General features: G+C 37.4%; 1 protein-coding gene across 6 annotated transcripts in view; it reads right to left on the bottom strand.

Moving 5' to 3' along the window:
• Positions 1–15,424, bottom strand: part of LOC136039958 (activating transcription factor 7-interacting protein 1-like) — a 114,196-nt gene that overhangs the window by 61,795 nt on the left and 36,977 nt on the right. Inside the window, exon 1 of one of the 6 annotated variants that reach the window (XM_065723977.1) lies at positions 8,333–8,418. The exons of the other annotated variants lie outside the window; for them this stretch is intronic. The gene's annotated coding sequence lies outside the window, so the exon portion shown is untranslated. Of the gene's footprint in view, positions 1–8,332; positions 8,419–15,424 lie in introns of those variants that run through there. 6 annotated transcript variants of the gene reach the window in all.

Below are 15,424 nucleotides of genomic sequence, written 5' to 3'. Positions count from 1 at the left end.
ATTTTGGTTTTAAATTAATTCGAATCTGCAGCATAAGGAATCTATTCCTTTCCAAACGTTCATTTTATTTCTCAGGCAGTCCGCTTCCATCCTAGAAAATGGTGGTCGGCGTTTATCCCTCCCACCTGTTTAATTTACACGTTTCACCTATAAAATATATTTTTAAACAATTGTCAATCTGTGTCAATTTATTACCCCTGTCCCAGGGCCTTCTGAGGTCCGCGGAAAATACCCCTCGGAAATTTCATCAGCCGATTAAATTTAAAAAAAAGTGTGGTTTTAGGATGGATAGACCCTATCCTTCATTAACCACCCAATCAACCCAATTTTCATTTTTAGTTTAATAATTGAGAACTGACTGAGTCACCAGACCCTAGTTTTTAGTTTCATAGATTACGAGTAAAGATTTGATTCAGCCGACAGAACAGCTTTACCGAAGGTCCTATCCTTGTATGGTAAATTAGATAATTGTATTTAAGTTATTAGTGCTATGTACTGCGTTATGAATTTGCATTGATTCGGTAAAGAGCATGGAACCAAATGAGAAAGTATAACTTTCTAGACATAAACTATGTTGATGCTTTGAAAGTTATAGATGAAAATGTTAGCATAATGAATAGTTTTTTTTTTAGATTTTGAGAGCTCAAGATGCACGAAACGACTTGAAAATCAATGTTAAAAAGGCTCGATCGCTTATACACGGAATTAGTGAAGGTAAAGAGGTGATGATGGGTTTTCACAGATGGAAACAATTTCAAAGAATAGGAAGATAAGTCAACGAATAAAGACTAGAATATTGGAAGCTACACTGATGACAGTTCTCAAGAGTGTTTCTGAAACGTCGGCTCTCCCATAGACGGAATATTTATTGTATATTTTCCAGAGGGATTGTCTACGGATTGTTTTTGGGTACCCGTCTTACAGACCGAATTTTAAAACGTGAGCAGTACAAAAAAAATGGCAGTACGTGATCAGTAGAATACCACTTTCTAGGACTATACGGAGAGATTGGTTGAGGTGGCTTACATACATTCTGCGGATGAAGAATGCGAGATTGCCAAAGATCGTCCTTTCCAGCCAACCAAGTAGGGCCAAACAAAAATTTGGTGGTTCCTGAACTGGATAGTAGGAGGTCGTAAAGAAGGATTTCAGGGAAACTATAGCTTCTTGGAAGGATGCAAAGAGGGGATTTTTAAAAGATTGAGATAGAGGAGGAACATACGTAGCTGTATTGGCCTCAAGCTGTTTGGTACTGCAGTAAGTTGTTAGTAATATTAGCAGTCTTATCTACTGAATTGTTTATAGTTAAAAAGAAACACAATCGGAGTGGTTGCAGCGCCCAATGCTGAAGGAATTCCTAACTTCTTTCAAAGCCATCACTCTAGCCTGCGTTGCCTGTAGTATAGAGTCGAAAGCCGCCTATTTCTTACTTATTTATCTTTTTCCCCTGATCACATAGAAGGGGGGTCGTGAAAACTTTGGAAAGGGCTCATTCGATTAAATATCGAAGGTTCTAGTACAATTGTAAGATTCAAGAGTGAAAAGAGGGACACGAGCCCTCCACCCACGCCCATTTTTAGTTGCCCTTCCCTTGAAGACATCCCGTCAAATTGAGAAAGCAATTTTGTTAAAAAACAAGAGCTAAGAGCTCATATGGCACTTGTGACGAGGCGAGAAGAGCTAAGAGCCAAGAGGTTATATGGTATGAGCTCTAACAAAATTCTATGAATCAATAGATTGATTTAAAAAGGAAAATAAGAGGCTTAATGCCGGTAAGGATTTAAAATAAGAGCTCTGAGTCACGATGTCCTTCTAAATATCAAAATTCATTAAGATCCGATCACCCACTCGTAAGTTATAAATACCTAATTTTTTCTAATTTTTCCTCTTCCTTTAGCCCCAGATGGTCGAATCCTGGAAAACGACTTTATCAAGTCAAATTATGCAGCTCCCTGACACGCCTACCAATTTTAATCGTCCTAGCACGTCCAGAAGCACCAAACTCACCAAATCACTGAGCCCCTCCCCCCAACTCCCCCAAAGAGAGCGAATCCAGTACGATTCTGTCAATCACGTATCAAGGACATTTGTTTATACTATCCAACAAGCTTCATTCCGATTCCTCCACTAAAAGTGTTTTTCCAATATTTCCCCCTCCAACTCCCCCCAATGTCAAAAGATCTGGTTGGGATTTGAAATAAGAGCTCTGAGACATGAATTCCTTCTAAAAATCAAATTTCATTAAGATCCGATCATCTATTCGTAAGATAAAAATACCCCGATTTTCACGTTTTCCAGGAATTCCGGTTTCCCCCTCCAACTCCTCCTAATGTCACAGGATCTGGTAGGAATTTAAAATTAGAACTTTAAAGCACAAGATCCTTCTAAATACCAAATTTCATTAAGATCTGGTCACCCTTTTGTAAGTTACAAATACCTCAATTTTCAAAATTACCCCCCCCCCCCAAATCCACCAAAGAGAGCAGATTCGGTCCGGTTATGTCAGTCACGTATTTTAGACAGGTTTCTATTCTTCCTATCCAGTTTTGTCCTGATCTCACCGCTTTAAGTATTTTCCAAGATTTCCGGTCCCCCCAACTGCCCCCCCGCAATTACGCTTGATCCGGTTGAGATGTAAAATAAGAGATCTGAGATACGAGATCCTTCTAAATATGAAGTTTCATGAAGATCCGATCACTCCTTCGTAAGTTAAAAATACGTCATTTTTTCTAATTTTTCAGAATTACCCCCCCCCCCAATAGAGCGGATCCGTTCCAATTATGTAAATCACGTATGTAAGACTTCTGCTCTTATTTTTCCCACCAAGTTTCATCGCGATCCCTCCAATCTAAGCGTTTTCCATGATTTTAGGTTCCCCACCCCAAACTTCCCCCAATGTCACCAGATCCGACCAGGATTTAAAATAAGAGCTTTGAGACTAGATATCCTTCTAAATATCAAATTTCATTAAGATCCGATCACCCGTTCGTAAGTTAAAAATACCTCATTTTTTCTAGTTTTTCAGAATTAACCGCTCCCCCAACTACCCCAAAGAAAGCGGATGCGTTCCGGTCATTTAATCACGTATCTAGGACTTGTGCTTATTTTCCCCACCAAGTTTCATCCCGATCCCTCCACTCTAAGTGTTTTCCAAGTTTTAGGTTCCCCCTCCCAACTCCCCCCCCAATGTCACCAGATCCGGTCGGGTTTAAAATAAGAGCTCTGAGACACGATATCCTTCTAAATATCAAATTTCATTGAGATCCGATCACCCGTTCGTAAGTTAAAAATACCTCATTTTTTCTAATTTTTCAGAATTATCCCCCCCCCCAATTACCCCGAAGAGAGCGGATCCGTTCCGGTTATGTCAATCATGTATCTAGGACTTGTGCTTAATATTCCCACCAAGTTTCATCCCGATCCCTCCACTCTAAGTTTTTTCAAGTTTTAGGTTTCCCCTACCACCCCCCCCCCCCCAATGTCACCAGATCTGATCGGGATTTAAAATAAGAGCTCTAAGACATCATATCCTTCTAAATATCAAATTTCATTGAGATCCGATCACCCGTTCGTAAGTTAAAAATACTTCATTTTTTTAATTTTTCAGAATTACCCCCCCCCCCAACCACCCCAAAGAGAGCGGATCCTTTCCGGTTATGTCAATCATGTATCTAGGACGTGTGCTTATTTTTCCCACCAAGTTTCATCCCGATCCCTCCACTCTAAGTGTTTTCCAAGATTTTAGGTTTCCCCCTCCCATTTCCTCCCCCCCCCCCAATGTCACCAGATCCGGTCGGGATTTAAAATAACAGCTCTGAGACACGATATCCTTCCAAACATCAAATTTCATTAAGATCTGATCAACAGTTCGTAAGTTAAAATACTTCAATTTTTCTATTTTTTCCGAATTAACCGGCCCTCTCCAGATGGTTACTCCCCTCCAGTGGTCAAATTGGGAAAACGACTATTTCTAATTTAAGCTAGTCCCGTCTCTGATACGCCTGCCAAATTTCATCGTCCTAGCTTACCTGGAAGTGCCTAAAGTAGCAAAACCGGGACCGACAAAATTGGCGATTGCTATATGTCACTTGGTTAATACCAAGTGCCATAAAAAGGTCAAATTATTAAAGTTGCCTATTTATTACATAATGAGGTTTGTTACCGGTAAAAGGGGGGGATGTTTGATCCTGGGTCTCCGAAAAGGCTTAGAGTATGCGCAACCATGCGCATGCTGGTTGTCAAAAGGGAGTTAGTAATATCTCAAGAAGCTTCTGATGGTATTAAGTTCAAACTTTCAGGGCATGCTGAGAGAGACGTTGAAATTCGATCAAGGGGAACCAGCCCGCCCCCCCCCTTCACCCTTTCTACAAGTCCTTCTCCTTCATACAGATCAAAATTCTATGATAGCAATTTTGTTCAAAACAGTTAAAAGAGCTCCAACAATTATGCCTCTAGGGATGCGACCCAAAACAGCCTTAGGGTAAGGGTTGTAAACTGGTCTTCGGAACGTCCTAAGAGGTTCAGGGTATTGTGGTTAAGTCTCATGGAACTGTGAGGGGGATGTTGAACTAAATCAAGAGTGACTATTGGTATCAAAGTTATTCAAAGATGGTATAAGCAATACTTTCGGAACGGCTAAGGGTATTAACTTGAAACTTTCAGGTCTACTACTAATGCGAATACTTAAGATTGCAACTGCAACTACTTGTAACTGCGAATACTTACCATTGCAGCTATTTGTGACTGTGACTACTAGCGCCTGAGAGCATTTGTAACTGCGACTATTGGTGGCTGTGACCGTAACTATTTATGACTGTCATCCCCACACAGTCACGATACAATACTTGCTACAATATTTCTAAAGCTCTTCTGTCATTTCTATTTGCATATAGTAATTAAAAAAAATAGCTGTTCAAAACGAAAATTATATACGACCATCGCATTCTATTGTGTATTGGTATTGTCTATTGTGCATTCTGACTTGGAGTCGAAGCAACGAGACAAGTTATTTTCTACTAAACCAATCGAAGGTAAGGTAGCATGAGGATTAAGACAGATGATACCTTTCAGATATACTTTGATATACTGCATTAGGTTAAATATAATCCAACAATACCAAACCATCTCTGGATCCCAAGTTAACTAAAGACATGTGTTTTAAAATCAGAGATCGTGTTATAGGGCTGTTAAAGTAAAGAGTCACATGCCTGCAGTGCATTGTTGTTGTTTTTTTCTTTTTACTTCTTGCTGCAATCCATTGAAAATCCATGGTTATGGAGATCTTTTTGAGAGTCAAAAGTGATCGTTCAGATGTGGGAAGTGAGGATAGTAGCTGGTTTCGTATTAAATCAGGAGTTAAGCAGGGTTATGTTCTATCCTCATTTATATGGATGATTTTAATAGACTTTGTCTTAAGGAGCACATGAAATGCAATGAAAGAATACGGAATCAAATAGATCTAGAAGCTACAATTTTCCCAAACCAAGAAAGAGCCCCCAACAATAGGCCTACTGCTCTTAAAGCAGAGTTTTAGTTTTTTCAAGGCGCTACTTACTTCAGAGAGCTTCTAAATCAAGAATATCGCCGGCAACATCAGCTCAAGCGTGCTACTCGTCTTTACTAATTGACAGAATCTCCATTTATTGCGATGGCTGTTGCCAAAGGAACATTCGTCAAATATAAAGAACTGGCTGAGAACTACTACGCTTGATTCTCAACCACATACCCAGATGTTTTTGGAGACTGAAAAATACCTCACCTATGCTGTTGATCTAAACAAGATAGCCCAGCAATGGCTCGTTTCGAAGAAGAGGCGAATCCAGATATAAGGTGTCCTTAATTATATATTTACGTAGGAATTCCTTTTACCTGTTCGTAAATTCCACAGATAAGGACAAACGACAAAAAAATAAATGTCTATAAACTTTTCGAGAAAGATTTGACGTAATCGAATGATATGACGTAGATATGATGTAATCTACAATTTTTAAAAATGAAATATCACCACACCCCCTCCCCCTGGCTGAGAAGTTCAAGCTACTCCTGAATCAATCTAAAACGTCTCTAATTTATAAATTATATCAATGATTCATTTACCTGTACCGGTCTAAATCTTGATGTTGTGAATTACGAATAACTTTGTTTTAGCTCATCTGTTCCATTTTCATTACTACCCCTTCTTTGTCAAAGATAGTCAGTTTCGTTTGCCTTATGTTTTTGTTGCTTGGTACTAACACCAATAATAGCTTGTTTCCTTAATTTCGGAAATAGTAATTTTTTGGTGCTCATTTCGTAACATTTGGGGGGGGTCTCCCTTAGTTTTGTGTAATATTTTGTTTAATTTTTTTGTAATTCTTCCTTCGCTTTTGTACTCTACTATAACACCATGCTGTATATTATATCAGTTACCATCTACTCCCACTACTTCGTGATCTTGAATGTGTTTCTTTTTTCTCTTGTGTAGTATTTTGTTCAATGCCTTGTAATTCTTCCCTGATCACTCGGCTTTATTTTTGTTTTTTTCCAAAATTTTGTTCAATGTGTTGTTGATATTTTTAATTGTTTTTTTTTTTCGGTTCTCTGCTACAATGCTATACTGTACAGTGGACAATGACGTAGGCGGAAGAGGGATCAGGTCCCAACCCCCTTAAAATCCAGGATTTCTCCGTACTTCTAAGCAGTTCACAAAACAAATCACATAAAAGGAAATTATGAAATATCAGTTTATAAAAATACAATCAAAAAAATGTCAATACTGAATAATACCGCTTTGGACCCCGAACTTTAGTCGAATTACAGTCAACTTTTGGTATTTTTCCCTCCAGAGACACGGCTGCTCTGATCCTCTTACACTCAAACTTTAGCTGACTTACCGCAACTCTCGTCACTGAGTAAATTCAGCACTTAATCACTGGATGGTGGGGATTCAAATTACCGATTTTTGAACTTCAGACAAAAAACTATTTCAAAAGAACTCCATTGAAAATACGCTTAAAATCGTGCTTGATAATGTAAAAATTGCCTTACTGAGAGTCAAGCAACTTTCCGACGTTCAGATCTTGTCAGAAGTGTAGTTAGCTTCACTTTACCCAAGTGAACTAAACTTAACGTTCAGGGTCTGAAAGGACTCTCCATTTTTGTCAAGCAGTGTAGGTTTATTAGAGAGGAACTAGGGTAAGCCTGAAAGTCTTCCCCTTGGAGTGTAATTCCCTTCAGTTTATTCATTGCAAGAAAAATTACAGACAAGAGGCCACCTTGCAAAAATATAGGAGGAAACGCGTTTTCTGTAAGGGGGGAGGGTTATTGTTTCCTTAATAAAAATACCAAAAGTGTATTTTAAGGTAAATACAAAAACAGAATTTTTCGATATCTTTGAGACAATCGCCTCCCTCCCCCCCCCAATTGGAACACTTAATTACAGAAGAATTGTAGTGAAGTTCCCCAGTGCCCTTAAAATTTGCATTGTAACACCAAGGTAGTTACGACGCCACACTTTCTCCAGTTAGCATAATTCCATGAAAAACTTTACCAGTCACTTTACATAATACAGGCCTGTTCTATTGAGAAAGCATTATTCCCAAATCATTCCTCACTTTCTCCGTTTTATTGAGGAATGATGCAAACTTTAGTTAACTAAAATAGAATAGTCAAACTGTTATTTTTTCATTAAGGGGTGAAACCTTCCCTGTCTAACCAAATAAAGGAATGACAAGAACTTGCAGCAGTTACAGCGAAGTTCTTTGCAGTTAAAGTTGACGTTATTTTTTAATAAACAAAATAAGTGAGAATTGAATTGCAGTGTAGCTTTCTTAATAGAATATGCCTTATGATTTTTGACACCCACATTTTTCTTAATAGAATATGCCTTACGATTTTTGACACACATCAAATGAATACTACTAGCATTTCTCCAAGACTGCAACACGATTCTCTCGTCTTTTTTCCAATGGTCTTGCGTGAGAAACTCCGACATTAATCTCAGATGGAGGCAAATGCTTATAGCGGTTGTACAGCCCACTCTCTATTTAACTTTTCGTGTGATTTATCATTTTTGACTAAGGGGACTTCAAATTTTTATCATGGGCTGTAATTGGGGGTATATTAGTTAATATACTACAATGCTAAAGGCTATAAGTTCAGGTTCAGTTATCCTATATGTGTAGAAGTATCACATGTTATCTTAATATATTAAGAAGTTATTTCAATAACAAAAAATTGCGGAAGCCTACAATTAAAGATGTGTCAATGAAGAGTAAAACAAATCTTTCCTATCGGGCTATAAATAATATAAATGATAAATATTCAAGACACTGCATTCTTAAGAAATAATTACCAGATGATCATTATACTTCCAAAACAAAAGTGTTACATAACTGGAAAGACGAGGAACATTTTCTTTTTGATGCCAGCAATAGACTAGGTGGAGCATTGATCGGATTATTATACGCAGATCTGCGTGCGCGAGTGTATAGGCAAAGTGCCAAGACTAAATTTCACTTCTGACCCAGACAAAAAACAAATTATGGAGTTGACGCGACTTAAACATTGATAAATTGAGATATGTGATAAATAAAAAACTTACGCACTACCGCTCCTTTGGTAACGGAGGGAAGAAACTTTCCATATGGAAGACATCGTCGTAGGAATTTGGGAGGGGCTAATAAAATAGGAAATGAAAGTTCTAGTGCCTTTTTAAGAGTAAGAAATATTGGAGAGCAGCAAGTTCCTCTCCCGTACTCTTGATTTGCCTCCGGGTACCCCCGTAATCTCTCATGTTATTGGGACACAATTTTAACATCCCCCATTCTGTTTAAAATAGTCAGGAGGTCTGATATATATACCTCCAGGGTCGACGAAACCTTCAAGGCCCTGGCAAAAATGAACCTAAATTATGTAATTTGCCCATTGTTCACATACAGGTTGTGATAGAAAAGGCCGGGCATGGTCGGTCTTGGTTGTTTGATCAGCTTGGAACCCTAGGCATTGGCCGCCACCACTAGATTTCTCAGCGTTCTAAAGGGTATACATTCTCAGGCAACAACTCGCGTATATGATTAGATTATGAGCATCCAAAACGCTAAGCGTGCCAAAGTCTTCAAAATGCTTTTATCTTGAATATCTCGAGCATTGCGAAATGGGCCATATGGAACTTAAAAATTTGAGTTGAGGGAGGGGATAAAGATAAATCGAAAGCCACAATGCGTATTCAGGTATCCAAAATAACGTCATTTCACTGACGACTTGGGCACGGGGGTGAAACTTTCGATTAGTGTTGTGGAGGTGAGGGGGCAAGATTTCGGGTAGTGTTGTGGGGGTGAGGAGGCAAGAGAACGTTAAATTTGTGTTGGAGGGGGGACACAAACATTTTGGCACTATAATCCATATGAGACTTATAATCTATTCAAAGGTAAATAGAACGGTAAATCAGAAGATAGTATATGTTGCGCTGCTATTAAAACAGTATATCTGCAAGATCTCACTAACAACCCAGAGGATGAAGTCGCAAGCTTCGGGATTTTTATCAGGGGGGATATCAAATTATGAATGGGGGAGGGGAAAAGTTTCGATTCAAATCCAACTATACTTTTTGGGGTACTTGTTTGTTATGTAATACTCCCTAGAGAACTTGTATCACGAAGATGAGGTGTATATCTGATTATCTGGTGCATAACACTTCATCATAATTTCATTAATAATTATCAGTTCAAATATTTTACAGAGTACAGAGAAAACAGTAATCGGTCCGAACAAAGAGCCCCGGTCGGAAGGTTTTCCCTTTGTGATGACAGGACAAATTATACCGGTAATAAATAGATCTGGTACTAATTCGGAGCAATAAATTATTTGATAAAGCAGTGTCAAGTGCTCAATTAAGACGGGGAGCCAGCTTCAAGATGGTTGGCACAAATGCCTTCAATGCCAACGGAATTCTTTTCACAGAGCTTAGATATACAATTTATCACCAGAGAACATATGACGCTAAAACTTAGGTCATAAGCAAACGTTTATCAAGCTTCTTCTCATAAGACACTTTCCAAGACTGCATCAGCTTCCGACAATTCAGCGCCGAAGTAATTACACCACTGGTCACTTGTAAGGACATAATCGCTACCCGATTTGGATTTACCATGCTTTAACATTTTCCACGCGAAGTTTGGGTCATTACGTGCCTTGTAGGACATTGCGGTAATAGAATATGCTTGATGTCGTTTCAGATCTTTCGCAAAGCGTCTATTTGTGTAGAGGCGGACTTCGTTCACCATACCGGTACGTTACCACAATCTTTCCAAATACAAACTAAAATTTGGACTTATTGCCTCTAAAGGGATTAGGTACCTCAAAGTTTTTCTCAGTTTGTGTGCCGGAACTATTTTGAATTGACTTGGCAACCTTGCCACGACTAGCAGAATTTGGACACAAGATCCGAATAAATGACGAAAAACTACTTTCCTGGAAACCTTAGAATTGCCAGCGCTCAGTTCTAATGAAACTTACAAAAGTGTGAATTTTTTCTCAATTAAATGAGGCAGAAATCTCTTCTAAAAGTTAGGGAAAATCCAGCACTAAAAATTTCCCAGCTATCTGCTAGGAAAACCATAAAAGTCAGCTCAAAGAATATCCCATTCAAACAATTTAGCAGATTTTGGGGTTATCCGTGGTGCTATCCACTTTGATTAAAAACCTTGCCTAAACAGGGGACGTAAAATTATATTGTCTTTCAATCAAATTTTATAGTCAAACAATTGATTCTAAATAGCTATCGTCGGAGGCTGATTTCCTGGAAGAATAAGCTAAACGCCTCTCTGCCTTTCAAACCGTCAGCCGACCCTCAGACTGGCAAAATGCTTTTAAGGTATCCATTCCCCTTAATAAATTATAATTATTTTGTGCTATGAGCCACACTAGCACTAAGAATATGTGCACATTGAAGTCGCTAGGTAAATCAAAAGACTACGTTGTCCAAACTACCCCAAATAACGTATTCGAAATATCTTCAGTATCGTTGGGAGATTTTGGAGACTGTTGGGGAGGGATGGAGGGGATGAGGGGACCGAAAAATATTTATCTTCGAGAGACTGGTTCACCCGAAAAGACCACGTGTGAAAGGTCGCTAGGTGAAGAGAGCCTCAATGAACAGAAAAAAAAATTTTGAAAAATAAACTTTTTCATGAAAACGAGCGAATTGTTTTCAGGTTGACCAGGTTTCTTAATATGTTTGTTTAGGCTCAAACTAAAAGACTTGCTGAGCTTCAAGTATGTCCCACCTAATTTAAACAAGAGCTAAGAGATCATGGCACTTATGCCGAGGTCGGAAGAGCCAAGAGCTCGTACGGAATGAGCTCTAGCAAAATTCTAAGAATCAACAGATTACTTTAAAAGGAAAATCAGAGGCTTAATGCCGGGCGGGATTTAAAATAAAAGCTCTGAGAAACGAGGTCCTTCTAAATATCAAAATTCATTAAGATCCTATCACCCATTCGTAAGTTAAAAATATCTTTTTTTTTATTTTTCCTCTCTCTTCAGCCCCCCCCCCAAATGGTTGAATCGGGGAAAACAACTTTATCAGTCAATTTGTGCAGCTCCCTGACACGTCTACGAATTTCCATCGTCCTAGCACGTCCAGAAGCACCAAACTCGCCAAAGCGCCGAACCACACCCCTTAACTCCCCCAAAGAGAACATATCCAGAACGGTTACGGCAATCAAGTATCTACGACATTTGCTTATTCTACCCACCAAGTTTCATCCCGATCTCTCCACTCTAAGCGTTTTCCAAGATTTCCCGTTTCCCCCTCCAACTCCCCCCAATGTCAACAGATCTGGTCGGGATTTGAAATGAGAGCTCGAGACATGAGTTCCTTTTAATTATCAAATGTCATTAAAATCCAGTCACCCGTTCTTAAGTTAAGAATACCTCGATTTTTCAAATTTTTCCAAACTAACACTACCCAGCTCCCCCAAAGAGAACGGATCCATTCCAATTACTTCAATCACGTATATATAACTTGTTCTTATTCTTCCCATCAAGCTTCATCCCGATCTCTCCACTCTAGGCGTTTTCCAAGATTTCCGGTTTCTAATATTTGTGTTTCCCCCCTCCAGCCCCCTATGTCCCTGGATCCGATTCGAATTGAAAATGGAGCATCTGAGACCGAAGATCCTTCTATATATCAAATTTCATTGAGATCAGATCACCCATTCGTAAGACAAAGATACCTCAATTTCCAAGTTTTCCAAGAATTCCGGTTTCCCACTCTAACTCTCCCCAATGTCATCAGATCTGGCCGGAATTTAAAATGAAAGGTCTAAAGCACAAGATCTTTCTAAATATCAAATTTCATTAAGATCTGATCACCCGTTCGTAAGTTACAAATACATATTTTTTTCTAATTTTTCCTAATTACTCCCCCCCCCCCAACTCCACCAAAGAGAGCGGATCTAGTCCGGTTATGTCAGTCACGTATCTTGGACTTATGCTTATTCTTCCCACCAGGTTTCATCCTGCTCTCTCCGCTTTAAGCGTTTTCCAAGATTTCTGGTTCCCCCAACTCCCCCCCCCAATGACACTGGGTCCGGTAGGGATTTAAATTAAGAGATCTGAGTTACAAGGTCCTTTTAACACGATCACTCCTTCGTAAGGTAAAAATACCTCATTTTTCTAGTTTTCAGAAATGACCCCCTTCAACTCCCCCAAAGAGGGGGAATCCGTTTCGGTTACGTCATTTACGTATTTAGGACTTGTGTTTATTTTTTTCAACAATTTTCATCCCGATCCCTCCACTCTAAGCGTTTTCTAAGATTTTAGGCTTCCCCCCACCAACTCCCCCCAATGTCAGCAGATCCGGTCGAGATTTAAAATAAGAGCTCTGAGACACGATATCCTTCCAAACATCAAATTTCATTAAGATCCGATGACCCGTTCGTAAGTTAAAAATACCTCATTTTTCTAATTTTTCCGATTTAACCGTCCCCCCACTCCCTCCTCCCAGAGGGCCAAATCGGAAAAATGACAATTTTTAATTTAACCTTGTCTGGTTGCTAATATGCCTGCCAAATTTCATCGTCTTAGCTTACCTGGAAGTGCATAAACTAGCAAATCCGGGACAGATAGACCGACAGAATTTGCGATAGCTATGTCACTTGGTAGATGCCAAGTGCCGTAAAAACCAAGTTTTCCCGAAGGAAGTAAGGAGTGAAGTGGAATCTTAAAACGAACAAAAATTATTACTTCAAAGCCATCTAATATATATATATATATATATATATATATATATATATATATATATATATATATATATATATATATATATATATATATATATATATATATATATATACTAATGCAAATAAACCAACTAATGATGTTTCCAGGGCTATAGAAAAACTAGCGCTTTACTTAAAATACAAAATAATAAAATATAGAAGTTTTGATGCATTAAAAGCAAACCAATTAAGGATAGTTTTTTAGAGAATAAAGAGTATTTTAGGATTGTTCTTTTGTTTTTTATTTCCTTTAATTTGGTATCACATCTCCACAATGGCCCAGTTCAATGACTGGCTTTGTCTTAGTTCTGAAAAGGACGTGTCATTAGTTTGTAGACACATTCGAAGTAAGCCATCTTGACAGTATTAGAAGTATAGACTAGCTATATAATGTGTATCATAACTTGAAATCTACTTTTGTATAGAGAAAAATAACCGGATTTCCAGAGTTCATATTATGGTTTGTTTGATCTTCATTTCGATCAATAATAAAGCGTATTCCTTACAATTTAAGATTGCATATTACTCACTATTGGTATTATAGCTGAGGAGACGAAGATGTTACCTGATATACCAATCCAATATTTCTTTAGGCTGTTCAATGACTCGGTGGTTGTTAAAAAAATTTAATCTTATGCTTTAAAGATAATTTTAATTGTATACTGAAAGTTACTGATGTCACAACTGGTGCCAGTAGTGACAAATAAGAAAAAATTTAATCAAAGAATTTAATACGTCAAAATCTGATTGAAAGAAGTATAAGATCTTAATTGAAACTGATTATTCAAATCCAAATTTCAGTAGCCGAACTTTGGATTCTAATCATTCACATATTATTGTGAAAATTTTACCTTACATTCATAAGATATGGCCTCTTACTAACGAGTCGGCAAACTGGATACAGGGGTGTAGATAAAGTTTTAAGTTTGGAGGAAAGATTTAAAAAATGCGTCAAAAGAATTGTCCAGTATGCTAATAAATGGGGACACACGAGCTAAATTTCTAAGGTAAATAGGTAAATTTTGCAGGGTGTGGATACGCGGTGGCGACACCTTGGAACTCCTCCTCTCCCTCTTAGCTGGGCTGCTGGCTGGATATCAAGAATTAAATCGATTCAATCTTGGATATTTCACCCACGCAAGTGAACATTCATTAAACAGAAATATATGGTTTATTGTATTATTTTTAGTTGTTTTGGTAGAAGATGTACGTACTTGAAGTCTTGGAATTAGAAGATTACTACACCAGGTGTGTATTGATAGGTATTGACAACAAATCACTTTGATTTCATTTGAGTCGCCTCTGGTGCTCTCTCCACCATGGTCAGACTTAACTGGTATCTCCACCTCCAATGACTAACAAGCAAAAGTACCTGAGGAAATCTGGTGCCACCTTCTGGATAAGTTGCCCATGCAAAAAAAGGATATCGGCCGATACCCGATATTTCTTTCCCGATACTAGCTAACAGCTAGTATATATATATATATATATATATATATATATATATATATATATATATATATATATATATATATATATATATATATATATATATATATATATATATATATATATATATATATATATATATATATATATTATATATATATATATATATATATATATTATATATATATATATATATATATATATATATATATATATATATATATATATATATATATATATATATATATATATATATATATATATATATATATATATATATATATATATATATATATATATATATATATATATATATATATATATATATATATGATTAGTTAACTACGATAAACCTAACTTCACTTGTCGAGTGTGGTCGGGATAACACGCGAGTATATATATTTCTTAAGAACCGAAAACGACTTTGCAAGAAAATTGGTTTCGATTTCACAATTAATTGGCAGAAAATAATCCTAGTTTCTTGTTGTGTTTTTTTTTTTTTTTTATCGTATAGCATACATAGCCTTTTTGTTTTCATAATCTGTTTCACTACGCTAATGCCTAAATACAACACTGCGCTACCAAAAATGTTGCTTATTTCGTTGGTTTGCATTATTTTTGTCCTAATTTATCATTAACAAATGGTTTATAATACCAAAAAACTAGAAAATAAGCTAATTTGTGTATGTAGGCTAGGGCTTTATCCAGTCTTC

The sequence above is a fragment of the Artemia franciscana genome, chromosome 20, assembly GCF_032884065.1.
Source record: "Artemia franciscana chromosome 20, ASM3288406v1, whole genome shotgun sequence".
Lineage (NCBI taxonomy): Eukaryota > Metazoa > Arthropoda > Branchiopoda > Anostraca > Artemiidae > Artemia > Artemia franciscana.
The sequence above is the reverse complement of the archived record's forward strand: the minus strand, read 5'-3'. Positions and strand labels throughout refer to the sequence as shown.